At 48.9% G+C, this 13,592-nt stretch overlaps 1 protein-coding gene across 1 annotated transcript in view; it reads left to right on the top strand.

Moving 5' to 3' along the window:
* The window catches only part of HEATR3 (HEAT repeat containing 3), a 155,169-nt gene that overhangs the window by 24,337 nt on the left and 117,240 nt on the right, over positions 1-13,592 (top strand). The gene's annotated exons all lie outside the window — the stretch shown is intronic.

Here is a 13,592-nt window from a genome sequence, read left to right as displayed (position 1 = left end):
TATTGACTTTATTCACGAAGTTTAAAACTGGTACCATACATAAAAACGAAACCACAACTAAATACATCAATGGTTATCCTCAGCATATGTGTTCCATCAATCAAGATGTCTTCAGATGGCAACTTGAAATACCCCATTGCGTTTCAACTCATAGTATTTCCAGAGTCTTCATCAGGAAGAAAGCAATGTATTCTGAACTGTAAATATACATAAGTATCAATGCTTAATAACACCATCAATTACACAAAAAGCTAGTTGATCATGTTTTGTGTATTTAAGGTTACACACACATAACCCAAAGATGCATTTTGATTTAAAGAAAGGTGGATGCAAGTCCAAGAGAGAGGCCCCAGAAATAGGATCCGATGAGGTGCAACAGAGATTGGCGAGGGGAAGTATGGCACACTAAACCCGAACATACATTATATAATAGTGGAAAAGCAAAAGGGGACACCATGCAATAACAGAAAACGTAGACTATACGGATAGTAGCAAACCGACCCCCAAGCAAGAAGAGCTATAGCTGTGTGAAACCCAAGCAGCTTAAAGGGTAACCCGTAGGGTCAGCTAATCATCATTTGGCAATTTGATTTGTGAGGTAATAATGAGCTGGATAAAAGGGGAGGAATGTGAAAAGTAAGGTCTGCCTCCCTGGGTCCTCCCCCACTTGCAGCATGGGGCCGGGAGAACCGATCATGGCACACATCAATTCTGAGATCGGAAAACAATGGCTGACATTTCCAGTGCCAACCATCCCTTCTGCTGCAGCTGCCATCAACCCTGAAATTAAAGAGGCAAAGCAGCTCGGCCATCATAAGTAAAAGTAAAGCACCAGCACGGCCAAAAAACCCCATCCCCTGCTTCAAAGAGAAGAAGCAGCCTGTGGAGCCGGTAATAGATGGCAAAAAAAGCCCCCATCACCAGGAACGAGACCACAGTGTGGGGGCTGGACATGCTGGGCATCCACCGGAGCCTGTTGAAACCCCACAAAAGGGAGGACAGACTTTACCTTTTCCAAATTTCAATAGTTTAAAAAGTACATTAATTATAAGCAAAATACTACTGATAATAAAACCGTTTTTAGGTTGTCCAAAAATACTACCAAAATACTAAGTTTTAATATGGTACATAACTATACAGAAAGAAAAACCATTTACATTGTGTTCTGTTTTTCCAGAAATAAAGCCATCCAAAAAAGATCTGACGCTTAAAATCTCATTTAGACCTGGGATTGGGTGGCCTTCAATTTGTGAATCCATCTGGATTTCTGTCGTGGGATGGCCTTGTTCCAGTCTCCATCTCTGGTATCAGGAAAAACTAATTCCAGTACCCAGAAGTGTAGATTAGGCATATGATAATTGTGCACTTGGGCAACATGATGCCCAATAGAGTAGATGTTACCTAAAGTAGTGGCAGTTATGTGCTCATTGATCAGTCTCCATAGTTCCCTTATGGTCTTGCCAATGTAAAGGAAAGGTGAACATGTTTTTCCTGTTACCTGTGCTGCTTAACACTTAAAGTATCAAATGGATTTTCTCTTACGTCCTCCGACAGTCGCCGCCTCTTCATATTCGTCACAATGGGGTAATTGACCTTTCTCCGTAGGAGTAGCTAGGCAACAGAATATGTCAATATTAAAGCTTTTAACATATCCCACCCCCAGGGGGTGGTCCCCTCAGTCAATACCCTCCTACTTCCTATAACCATACCTCAGTTTCATTGACTAGCTGTTAGGAGTTAGCTGGCTGTTTCTATGCTGGGGCATTTTTGTCTCAGCCTTTATCTTCTTTTTGATTTTATTTGAGTGTTTTTCTCTCTCTTTACTTAGCTGTTACTTTTGTCAGCATTAGTTAGTTCTTCTGATGAAGAGGATCGTGCGGGCTGGGTCTCGGGCTGGCCCCCCTGGTCGCAGGTTGTGGGCCAGTGGCTTCCCAGCCTGCCATCGAGCGTTCAGTCAGGTATTTTTCCTGGCATATGTGAACGACCCATCCCTGTTCGCTGCAGGGATGCTGTGGTGAGGTGGCTACCTCACTGGACGCCATGTGGTTTCGCACCGCAGTTCTACTGCGTCCTGGCTGCGACTCTCCCTGTCCCATGTGCAGTGGCTTGATCGCTTGTGCGGGTTCCCCACGCCATTTAGAAGGTAAGTGTACTCTGTGTGGGGACCTGTCTGTTTAGTGGGTGTCAGTCTGGGACTGTGTAACCCTGCATGTCTGTTTCACACTGTTGGGCTCCCTGTCTGTTTTCATGCTGCTGTGGGCTGCAAGGAGGGGGGCTGTTGTACACTGTTCAGTGTTAAAACTGTGTGATTATCTGTGTGACATGCTGTATGCTTGTAGGGCATGATTTTATACATGTTGGTGCATACATGCGGCGGCCGCTGCTGCGGTCCGCCATTTTATTAATAGCTGCAGGCATATGCTGGCCATTTCTATGTGCTAGGAGCGGCGTTTTTTGGCGCCAAAAAAATCGCTCGGGCCACATGTCAGCGCTGCATGCTCTGCCTTTGCTAGTCCCTCACCGGCGGCCATGTTTGTGGAGCCTTCCATAGGCTTTATAGGAGCGGTCTGTGTTACATCGCTTCCTTTACCCTGAGAACAGCGATCGGTGCAGCAGCCTGAGTGGTCTCTCCAGGTTTATTTTCCTTATCCCTGTATTCCTTGCCTATGTTTTGTGTTTATCCCTGTGGGGGTCGGTGTGTGCTGTGTGTGCGGTGGGCTGCGCTCGCCGCGATATTAAAGGGACAGTACTCCTTTTTTTCCTACACACTTTTGGGGGCATGGATTCTCAGGAAAGCAAATTTCCTCCCACCTTAGTGGGGGGCCAGGGGACTGCTGCTGCTTCCCCCGCGGGGGGTGTTTTGGCTACTGTCGTGGCTAACCTTGCTGCTCAGGTGCAGATGCTTGTGGCTGCTCAATCCACAAAACGGCCCAGGGTTTCAATTTCCTCTGATTCAGAGGGCGATGGTGATGGGGCTGCTATGGCTGGGGTCACCTTGTCGGGGTCCCGCTCGTCCCTGGACCTTGTGGGGTCCGCAGGGGAGGCAGAAGTTGAAGGGGTTGATAATTCCCCCCCCTGGCTCGTCTGAAGAGCTTGCACTCATGGATGAATTGGTTGCTTCTATCAAACAAACACTGCATTTGCAGGATGAACCATGTCCTCCTGCCGTCCTGGCCTCTTATGGGAAGCAGCGAAGACGCAAATCATCGCAGATTTTTCCTTGCACTGAGGATTTTCAGCGCGCTGTTAGTGAACAATGGCGCAATATCCGGAAGCCTTCTGCTGTGCCGAGTAGGTTCAGGCTGCGTTATCCTTTCACGCCCGCTACTGATGAACGTTGGTGTGTGCCACCTCCGGTGGATCACGCGGTGGCAGTTTTGAATAAGTCCACTGCGATTCCTGCTGAGGATACCCCTGTGTTCCGGGATGTCACGGACAGGAGGCTGGAGTCTCTTGCCCGCCATACTTACTCGGTTACCGGTTCCATGCTGAAAGCTATTTTTGCTTCACTTATGGCAGCTCAGGCTGTCGCGGGTTGGACGCAGGTGCTCAGGCGCGTCCTGGTGGCTGACTCTGCCCCTCCGGCGACGTTGGCTATGGTGGATCAAATCCATCAGGGTGTCATGTATTTGTGTGATGCGGACTTGGACTAGTCCAGTTGGCTGCACGTGTGCACAGCATGGCGGTGTTGTCGCGCTGCCTGATTTGGCTGAAGTGTTGGTCTGTGGACCAATCTTCTCGCATAACCTTGGCTAATCTACCCTATACGGGATCTCGCCTTTTTGGCGAACCCTTGGATACGCTAATGAAAGGGATCACGGGTGGTAAGAGCACGCTCTTGCCCCAATCCCACAAGGCTGAGGTTGCTCATGGTAAGAGGCATGCTTCTTTTAGACCCTCTCAGGGGTCCTTTCGTGCCTTTCGGTCGCACTATGAGGGCAAACCATTCAGAAGGCTCCCAAAAGAAGCCGTGGACAGGTAAGCAGAAGTCTGGCCAGTCCGGGTCCGCTGCCCATAACAATGCGGCCTGAAGGGGCGCCCTCACCCAGTTCTGGGGTGGGGGGACGTTTGCTCGGTTTTCTTCAACCCTGGCTGGCCCGCGTTCGGGACAGGTGGGTTCAGGAAATCGTTCGATCTGGCTACAAGATCGAGTTTCTCTCTCGGCCGGCGAGCAGATTTTTTCCCTCAAATCTTCGGGGGTTCTATTCCAATCTGTTCACTGTGCCCAGGAAGGAGGGCAAGGTACGTCCAATTCTGGACTTAAAAGCTCTGAACCGCTTTGTGCGGGTTCGCAAGTTCCGCATGGAATCCCTGCGGTCGGAGGTGGCTGCCCTGGTTCCGGGGGAATTCATGGCCTCCATCGACTTGAAGGATGCGTACCTTCACATTCCGATGTTCGAGGGTCATCAGAGGTACCTTCGATTCGCCATTGCGGAGGTTCCTTACCAATTCGTGGCGCTACCCTTTGGTCTCGCTTCGGCTCCACGGGTGTTCACCAAGGTGCTTGCACCGGTTCTAGCTTTGTTGAGAGCCCAGGGCATCTCTGTCCTGGGGTATCTGGACGACATTCTGGTTCGGTCTGCGACCAGCCAGGGTCTGGTGAAGGACCTGTCCGTCACGATGCAAACTCTACAGGAGTTTGGTTGGACGATGAACTTTCCAAAATCGACGCTGTGCCCGTCGGTTCGTCTTCCCTACCTGGGAATGATCCTGGACTCGGTCCAGGTGAAGGTCTTCCTACCGGACGACAAGCTCAGGACACTTCAGGAAGAAGTCCCGTCCCTCAGGGACGTTCCGTGCTCATCACTCCGGACGTGCATGCGATGTTTGGGATTGATGGTCTCGGCTTTCGAGGCGATTCCCTTCGCCCAGTTTCACACGCGGGGTCTCCAAGCGGAGATCCTGTCCAGGTGGGACGGGCAACCGCGATCTCTGGATCTTCAGATTTCATTGAGTCTTCGTACCAGAAGGGATCTTCTGTGGTGGCTACAGTCCCCGGCGGTGTCGGGGGGCAAGTCTTTTCGTCCTTTCTCATGGACGGTGATCACCACGGATGCCAGCCTGTTGGGCTGGGGTGGTGTTCTGGGCGTTCTGTCCGCCCAGGGCACTTGGTCGGAGGAGGAATCCTCCCTTCCGATCAACATTCTGGAATTGCGAGCGATAAATCTCTGCCTTCGACGTTGGACGGGCAGGCTGCAGGGCCGTCCGGTTCGGGTGCAGACGGACAATGCCACGGCGGTGGCCTACATCAACCACCAAGGGGGCACCAGGAGTGCCCGAGCGGCTCAGGAAGTGGCCGACATTCTGTCTTGGGCTGAGACACACGTCCCGGCGATAACAGCGGTTCACATTCCGGGGGTGGAGAACGGGCAGGCGGATTATCTGAGTCGCCAGACCCTGGACCAGGGAGAATGGTCCCTCCACCCGGATGTCTTCCAGATGTTGTGCGCGAAGTGGGGTCTTCCGGAGGTAGACCTGTTCGCGTCTCGTCTGAACAACAAGGTGGAAAGGTTCGTGGCAAGGACGCACAATCCTCGGGCAGACGCGTCGGACGCGTTGGTAGCTCCGTGGCATCAGTATCGACTGATGTATGCATTTCCACCGATTCAACTGCTGTCCAGGTTCCTTCGCAGGTTGACCTCGGAACCGCACACGGTGATTCTAGTGGCACCGGACTGGCCTCGCCGGACTTGGTACGCAGACCTCGTGAATCTGGCGGTCGACGCTCCGTGGCGTCTGCCTCTTCGAGAAGATCTTCTGTCTCAAGGACCAATATTCCATCCTGCTTTACAGTCGCTGGCTCTGAGGCCTGGCTGTTGAAACCGAGGTCCTGCAGGATAGCGGTCTTACCCCTGAGGTCATTCACACTTTGGTCAACGCGAGGAAGTCTTCCTCGGGGAAAGTCTACTACCGTACTTGGAAGGCCTATTTTGCCTGGTGTGAGTCCAGGGGGTATCCCCCTCGCTCATACTCGGTGTCTAGGGTGTTGTCTTTCCTTCAAACGGGTGTGGACCAACGTTTGGCGTTGGCTACGATCAAGGGCCAGGTTTCTGCGCTGGCCGTTCTTTTTCAATGCCCTGTGGCGTCTAACCCCTTGGTTAGCACTTTTGTTCAAGGGGTGCGACATCTGGTCCCTCCTAGGAGGGTACCTTTGCCTCCATGGGACTTGAACCTTGTTCTGTCCGTGTTGCAACACGCTCCTTTTGAACAGATCAGGAAGATCTCGTTGTCTATGTTGTCCAAGAAGGTTGCGTTTTTGGTGGCGATCACTTCGGCTCGCAGGGTGTCGGAGCTGGCAGCTTTGTCCTGCAGATCTCCGTATTTGGTCATTCACTTGGATAAGGTGGTCTTGCGACCTAACCCTTCTTTTCTTCCGAAGAGGATCTCGGAATTTCACCTCGTTGAGGACATTGTCTTGCCTTCGCTCTGCGCGAAGCCTAAACATCCGAAGGAGGTGGATTTGCACTCCCTGGATGTTGTTCGGGCGATCGGGGTTTACCTGAAATCGACGGAATCTTTTCGCAAGTCGGATTCTTTATTTGTCCTTCCAGAGGGACCTCGGAAGGGCATGGCGGCGTCGGCTTCTACCATCGCCAAATGGATCAGACAGACCATTGAACAGGCCTATGCTCTGAAGGGGAAAGTTCCCCCTATGCCTGTGAAGGCGCACTCTACCAGATCTCTGAGTACGTTTTGGGCCTGTCATCATCGGGCTTCTGTGGCCCAGGTGTGTAAGGCGGCGACTTGGTCGTCCGTTCACACCTTCTCAAAATTCTACAAAGTGGATGTTAAGACATCGGCAGATGCTTTCTTTGGCCGCACGGTTCTTAGTGTGGCAGTACCTTAGGGTCCCTTGTTTTTGGGCCCTTGGCTGTTTGGGATGTCGTTTATCCCTAGGTTATTTGTTTTTTCCTGGGTTGTTGCTCCCGTTGAGCAAGTTTTTTTTCATGCTACCCAGCTGGTTTCCTTCCTTTAGTAAGGTTCCTTTGTTTCTGCTGTGGAGACTGCGTTGCCTTAGGCGCGGCTGCGTTTCCCACCCCTCATGTTTGCACTGCTTTGGGACGTCCCCATTGTGACGAATATGAAGAGGCGGCGACTGTCGGAGGACGTAAGAGAAAACTGAATTTTTGTAAAATCTTACCTGTAAAATTCCTTTCTCTGAGTCCTCCGACAGTCGCCGCCCCCGCCCCTCTTTTGGGGTTTGGTTATATACTCTACTGCTATTCTACTGAAACTGAGGTATGGTTACAGGAAGTAGGAGGGTATTGACTGAGGGGACCACCCCCTGGGGGTGGGATATGTTAAAAGCTTTAATATTGACATATTCTGTTGCCTAGCTACTCCTACGGAGAAAGGTCAATTACCCCATTGTGACGAATATGAAGAGGCGGCGACTGTTGGAGGACTCAGAGAAAGGAATTTTACAGGTAAGATTTTACAAAAATTACGTTTGTTTTTTTTTTTTTTTTTTAGAGATGCACCGAAATTTCAGCGGCTGAAACATATCCGCTGAAAATGGTGTTTTCGGCATTTTGCTGATAGAGAAAAAGGTGCTGATTTTACTGTGCTTATGTGTTTTTCATAGGTCATGTGACTCCAAAACGTAACACGGGTGCGTTATTACTGCTTTTTCAATGCATTTCAACGGGGAGGTTTTTTCTTTTTTTTTTTTTTTTTTTTTTTCCCTGACCAAAAATGCAGCAAACAAGGTTTTTTTTAACACAACGTAAGCGCAACGGACAAGTGTGATTTCTTTGTTTGCCTTCAAAGGGATGCATTTTTCTTGCGCTAAAGGTGCCGATAATAGCAAACCATAAATTCATGATATTATTAAAAATTAGATATTACAATTATATATATAAAAAAAAAAAAAAACATTTCTCTTCCTTTCATTGGCAGGCACGGCTCCATATTCTTTACCATTTGGTTATGCTGCCCTCTACAGGGGTAGGACTAGGCAGGCAACACAAAAGCTTGGCTAGCCTCGTGGGCCATCCTCAGCTGGTGGCATCCCCCTCTCTGCTTAGAGATGCTCAGTTTTGGTTTGCCTGGATTGGCTTTTGTTTTGCCTCGGGTTTTTCCTCCCCTCATGTTTGGCACTGATTTAGGGCATCCCTATGGTAAAGAATATGGACCTTTTGTCTGTCAATAAAGGGAAGAGAAAAATAGGATTTTTGTACTCACCGTAAAATCCTTCTCTGAGTTCATTGTCAGACACAGCTCCATATTCTTCACCATAGGGCTATAATGCCCTCTACAGGAGTAGGACTAGGCAGAAAACACAAATCTTGGCTACATCCCATGAACCGTCTTCAGCTGGCAGAATCCCCCTCTCTGCTTAGAGATTATCAGTTTTGTAACAAGCAGTAAACGGAAGCATAAAAACACCATGGAGGGGTGGGTGCTGTGTCTGTCAATGAACTCAGAGAAAAGGATTTTACGGTGAGTAAAAAATTATATATTCAGTTTCGGCACCAAAATGTCCTTTTCGTGCACCTCTAATTTTTGTTAGTTCTCCATAACCTTGCAATCCAGATGTACAGTCAAAGATACAGTTCTGGGTGTAGACAAGTAAAAAAAAGGGTAGAATAACTGCAATAAAGTAAATCAACTGAATCCGTTATGTGTACTAAGAATCACAACAATGTATTCAATGGAATTGCATAAACAGTATAACAGTTTGACTTTATACAATCACCTTTTTTATATGCTTGTAAAATTAACAAAAGCAATCTGCCTGCTTAACTAGCTGAATTTTCTGTAGCCTAATGAGAGAGGTTTTTTTTTTTTTTTTTTTTTTCAAATTAAAGCGGTTGTATACTGCCTAAACCCCCCCCCCCCCCAAAAAAAAAACATGAGCTAGTATGCATCGCATACTAGCTCATTATGACATACTTGCCTTAAAACGAAGCCCCAACACGGACCCCCGGGCACCGCTGTGGGAGCTGACATGCTCCCACATTTTCTGGAGTTTGTCCAGAGGAAGGAGCACTCTGGCTAAGGGCGAGTCCAGAGTCAGACCCAAATAGTCCAGCTTCGTGGATGGCACTAGGGCAGACTTCTGAAAATTCAGAATCCAGCCAAACTTCCACAGAGTTTATATTGTGATCTCCAGGTTCTCCACCAGAGCAGAGGGAGTCCCCGCTCGCAGAAGGAGATCATCCAAGTAGCCCAGTACCGTGATCCCCCGTTGGCATAGCAAGACTAGCACCGGAGCCACCTCTTTTGTGAAGACCTGAGGAGCGGAGGCAAGACCAAACGGTGACGCCACATATGGATAATGCGCCTCTCCCACAGCAAAGGGGCAAAAACGCTGGTGACTGGCACATATTGGAATGTGAAGATAGGCATCTTTGATATCTATAGAGGCATTTTTTGCTAGCCTGTCAGCTCCCTCCACCCGGGGCACAACGGACTCCGGGACCGCTGTCAGTGCATGGATGGATGGTTGGGACCCGAAGGGCCCTGCATCCTCAGAGAGGGGTTCAGGTGGAAAAAAGTGCTCCAAAGACTCAATGGGTCACCAGGGGGACCCTACAAAAAGTTACACACTAAGGGACAACCCACATCATGCTGGCAGCACCACCCGGTCGCCAGTACAAGGCACAGAGCGATCCTCAGGAGAGAGGGAGAGGACCCTACCAGACTCCCCATACGCCGACACAGGCACTTGCAACCACCAGAAGAATCTGCACTACTGGTGTAGCGATCAGGAAGCTAAATGATCACGGAGTCAGCAGCAGGGAATAAGGAGGGGCTCCCACCGCCGAACTTGCTGCCCAGAGGGCTCCATTGTCATGGCCGCTGCGATTTGCATTGGTAAACCACAAGAAAATGGCCACCGGACTACATAAGCATGGTCGCTGTGCATAGAAACACACAGCCTACAACAAAATGGCAGCCCCGCACAGCTCCACAAGGCATACGGGGGACCAGGCTTCAGGACAGATCAGGCAGGACAGGGGGCCCTGGCAGGAACCCCCACCAGGTACAATACCTCACCCCCCCCCCCCCCTCCCGCTAAATCGATCGTGTGGTTGCCGGCTGCGTACACCCCCAGCCCCCATCTCCATTCTCCCGGGACACTAGAAAGAAAGCAGAGACATGCATTGAGCAAGAGGAGTTACCCTGGGCTTGCCCAAAATTTTATGTTGCCAGTATTGCCTACCCTCCTGTGGGAAGCAGTATAATCTGACTGTAAAGAACTTCCCGTGTGCGCAATTGATAAGAAAGAAAAACAGATTTTATGTACCCCTATGAAGATAACCAAGCTGGCACCTTCATACAGCCTAAACTGTCTAGAATTTAAATTTAGAACAGATAAAATTATGCATTACCAAGACTAACTGTGCTTATTTGGCACCTCTACTTCATACAGTAGCTTCTACTCATTTGTCAAAAAACGTTCAATCCTCCCTGAATGGTATCTTTGTTTCTGCATCCAAATTGACTTGCTTGTTAAAGAGGAAGGTAAACCCTTCTCTGCAACTTGTACCTATAGGTAAGCTGCAATTAGCCTCCTGCTGTCCAACAAATGGTCTTCCCTCCAGACTTGCATGCGGGTGTTGGGCCTGATGGTATCTATATTCAAGGCGGATCCATTTGTACAGTTCCATATGAGGTCCCTGCAAAGGGAGATTCTGGGCAAATAGAACAAGATTCCGCAGTCTCTGGACAATCAGACCTGGCTGAGTCTGGGAACGAAGGAGTCCCTGAAAGGGTGGCTTTGTTCTCCGGTGCTTCGACTGGGAAAATCCTTCCTCCCCTTGTATTAGACAATGGTTACCTCGGATGCCAGCCTGTCTGACTGGGGAGGAGTCCTCGGCAAGCATTCTGTTTAGGAATCTGGTTGCTGGAAGAATCCTGGCTACCGATTTAATGTCTTGAAACTCTGTGTCTGAATCATTGGACGTCTTTAGGGTTATCCAGTGCTTATTCAATCGGGCAATGCCACGGCCGTGGTTTATGTCAATCACCAAGGGGGCACAAGAAGTGCCCTGGTGGCTCTGGAGGTAGCCAGCATTCTAAGGTGGGCAGAATGGTTCACTCCAACCCCCCTCTGCCGTGCACATTTTTGGGGTGGAAAATTGGCAGGCGGATTACCTCAGTTGGCAGGCATTGGACCAAGGGAAGTGGGGCACTCCCGAGGTGGATCTGTTGGCATCTCGGCTCAACCGAAAGGTGCAGAGATTTGTGGTTCGGTCAAGGGATCCTCTGGCAGACATGCTGGTGGCCCCGTGGGGTCAGTATCATCTGATCTACACCTTCCCTCCTCTCAAGCTTCTGCCCAGACTCCTACGCAGGATCGAGGCAGAAGAGATTCTGATCATCTTAGTGGCACCGGACTGGCCTCGCCGGTCCTGGTGAACCTATCTAGTGCGGCTGGTCGCTGACGTTCCTTGGAAGCTTCCTCTCGGGGATCTGCTGTCCCAAGGACCGATCTTCAGTCCTGCTTTACAGTCGCTGGCTTTGACGGCTTTTCTACTGAACGCCAGGGGCTAAAGGATAGAGGTTTGTCTGAGTCAGTGATTCCTACCTTGTTAAAAGATTTGAAATCTACCTCCTAGGAAGATCTATCCTCATACGTAGAAGACTTATATTGCGTGGTGTGAGTCTCTTGGGGTTTATCCTTGCTCCTTCCCTGTGGCTTGGATCTTAACCTTCCTTCAACGGGGGGTTGAACAAAAGTTGGCCTTGAGTACTATCAATGGCCAGGTGTCGGCTTTGGAGGTCTTCTTCCAACAACCTTCGGCCACACACTCCCTGGTGCGTACCTTTTTTTTCTTCAGGGTGTCTGGCATTTGGCTTCTTCAGTGCGAGCTCCGTTGCCGCCTTAGGATCTCAATTTGTTGTTTTCAGCTCTACGGAAGCCTCCTTTTGAAAATATCGGGAGATTCCCCTACTTGCGCTGACCCAGAAGGTGGCCTTTTTGGTGGCTATCACCTCTGCGTGCACGTGCAGGGTGTCAGAATTGGCGGTTATCTTGTTCACCCTATCTGATGATTCACAGGGATAAGGTGGTTCTTCGCCCCTGTCCTTTTTTTTTTTTTTTTGTTTGTTTCTTCCAAAGGTTGTTTCTGATTTTCATTTGAATGAAGAGATTGTGTTGCCTTCTGTGTTCCAGGCCTAAACATCCAAAGGAAATTGCTTTGCATGCCTTAGATGTGGTCCAGGCAATTTGGGTATATCTGGCACCTACGGAGTCTTTCAGGAAGTCAGACTCTATATTTGTGCTCACGGATGGACCTCGCAAAGGTTTGCCTGCTTCCTCTGCGACCATTTCCATATGGATCATACAGACGGTAGTTCAGGTCTATTCTATCAGGTGTCAGGTTCCTCCTTTCCCTGTCAAGGCGCACTCTAATAGGGCGCTTAGTGCCTCCTGGGCCTTCCATCATCAGGCGTCCGTGACGCAGGTTTGCAAGGCGGCCACCTGGTCGTCGGTGCACACTTTTACAAAGTTTTATAAAGAGGATGTATTGGCATCTGCAGATGTTTCCTTTTGGCTGCAAGGTTTTTAGGTTTTTCAGGCTGCTGTTTTAAGAGGACCTGATCCTCTGAGGTTGTATTGTTGTTGTTTTAGGTGAGCTCCAGTTGTTTGCGCTCCTGTTGGCTAATGTTTAGCCTTGGGAATTTTTTTTTGTTCCCACCCCCTCATGTTTGACACTGCTTTGGGACATTCCAATGGTTAGGAATACCAGGAGCTGTGTTAATCAATGAACAAAAGAGAAAATTGGATTTTTGACTTACCGTAAAATCCATTTCTCTGATGTTCATTGACACACCGCATCTACCCCTCTGTGGAGTTGTTATTCTCCTGACACTGCTTGTAACAAAACTGAGTGGCTATAGCAGAGAGAGGGAGTATACACCCTGGGACTTCCCAAGGGTATAGCCAGAATTTTTTTGCCTAGTGTCCTACTCCTGTAGGGGCAGTATAACCCAACGGTTATGAATACCAGGAGCTGTGTCCGTCAATGAACATCAGAGAATTGGATTTTACGGTAAGTCAAAAATCCCAATTTTTTTTATTTTTTTTAAATCAAGTAATATTAGGTTTTCGCTTCACAAAACTTGGGTATATGCATCAGGTAACAGTACAGCAAAACATTACTCAGGTTTTTGCAAGTGCCATGCTAGAAACCCAGTATAAAACTTGGCTGGGTTCACACATATGCGGCTGCTGTTTTTGAAGTCCGTTGCATTTCTTTTCACTGGTTAAGGTGAGATTCAGGGGGCGAATGAATTCCTGGGTAATGCTGTTCCTTAAGAGCACATTTGCTGCTCGCAAGAATCCCTTAAACGGTGCACGTTGAAGAGATATATTAATTTTCCCTACAGGTAAGCTTTTATTCTAAGCCTACGTGTAGGTAAAATTAAAATGCCTGGGTTTATTACCACTTTAATGTTTAAGAAAAAAAAAAACTGATAGATACAGTATATTAAGCTATAAATTATTGGTATGACGATCGTTTGTTGCTAGATGCTCCATACGCTTGACGTCACATGCCCCAGCTACTTGTCAAGGAAGAGAGTACTGTGCAGGCTGGTCTGAGTCGGTGCAGATGCTTTTTTGACCGTTGGTCTTTTGG

The sequence above is a fragment of the Pelophylax lessonae genome (genome assembly GCF_965119305.1).
Source record: "Pelophylax lessonae genome assembly, chromosome: 10".
Classification (NCBI taxonomy): Eukaryota; Metazoa; Chordata; class Amphibia; order Anura; family Ranidae; genus Pelophylax; species Pelophylax lessonae.
Note: the sequence above shows the minus strand (reverse complement) of the source record. Positions and strands in the feature narration are given on the sequence as shown.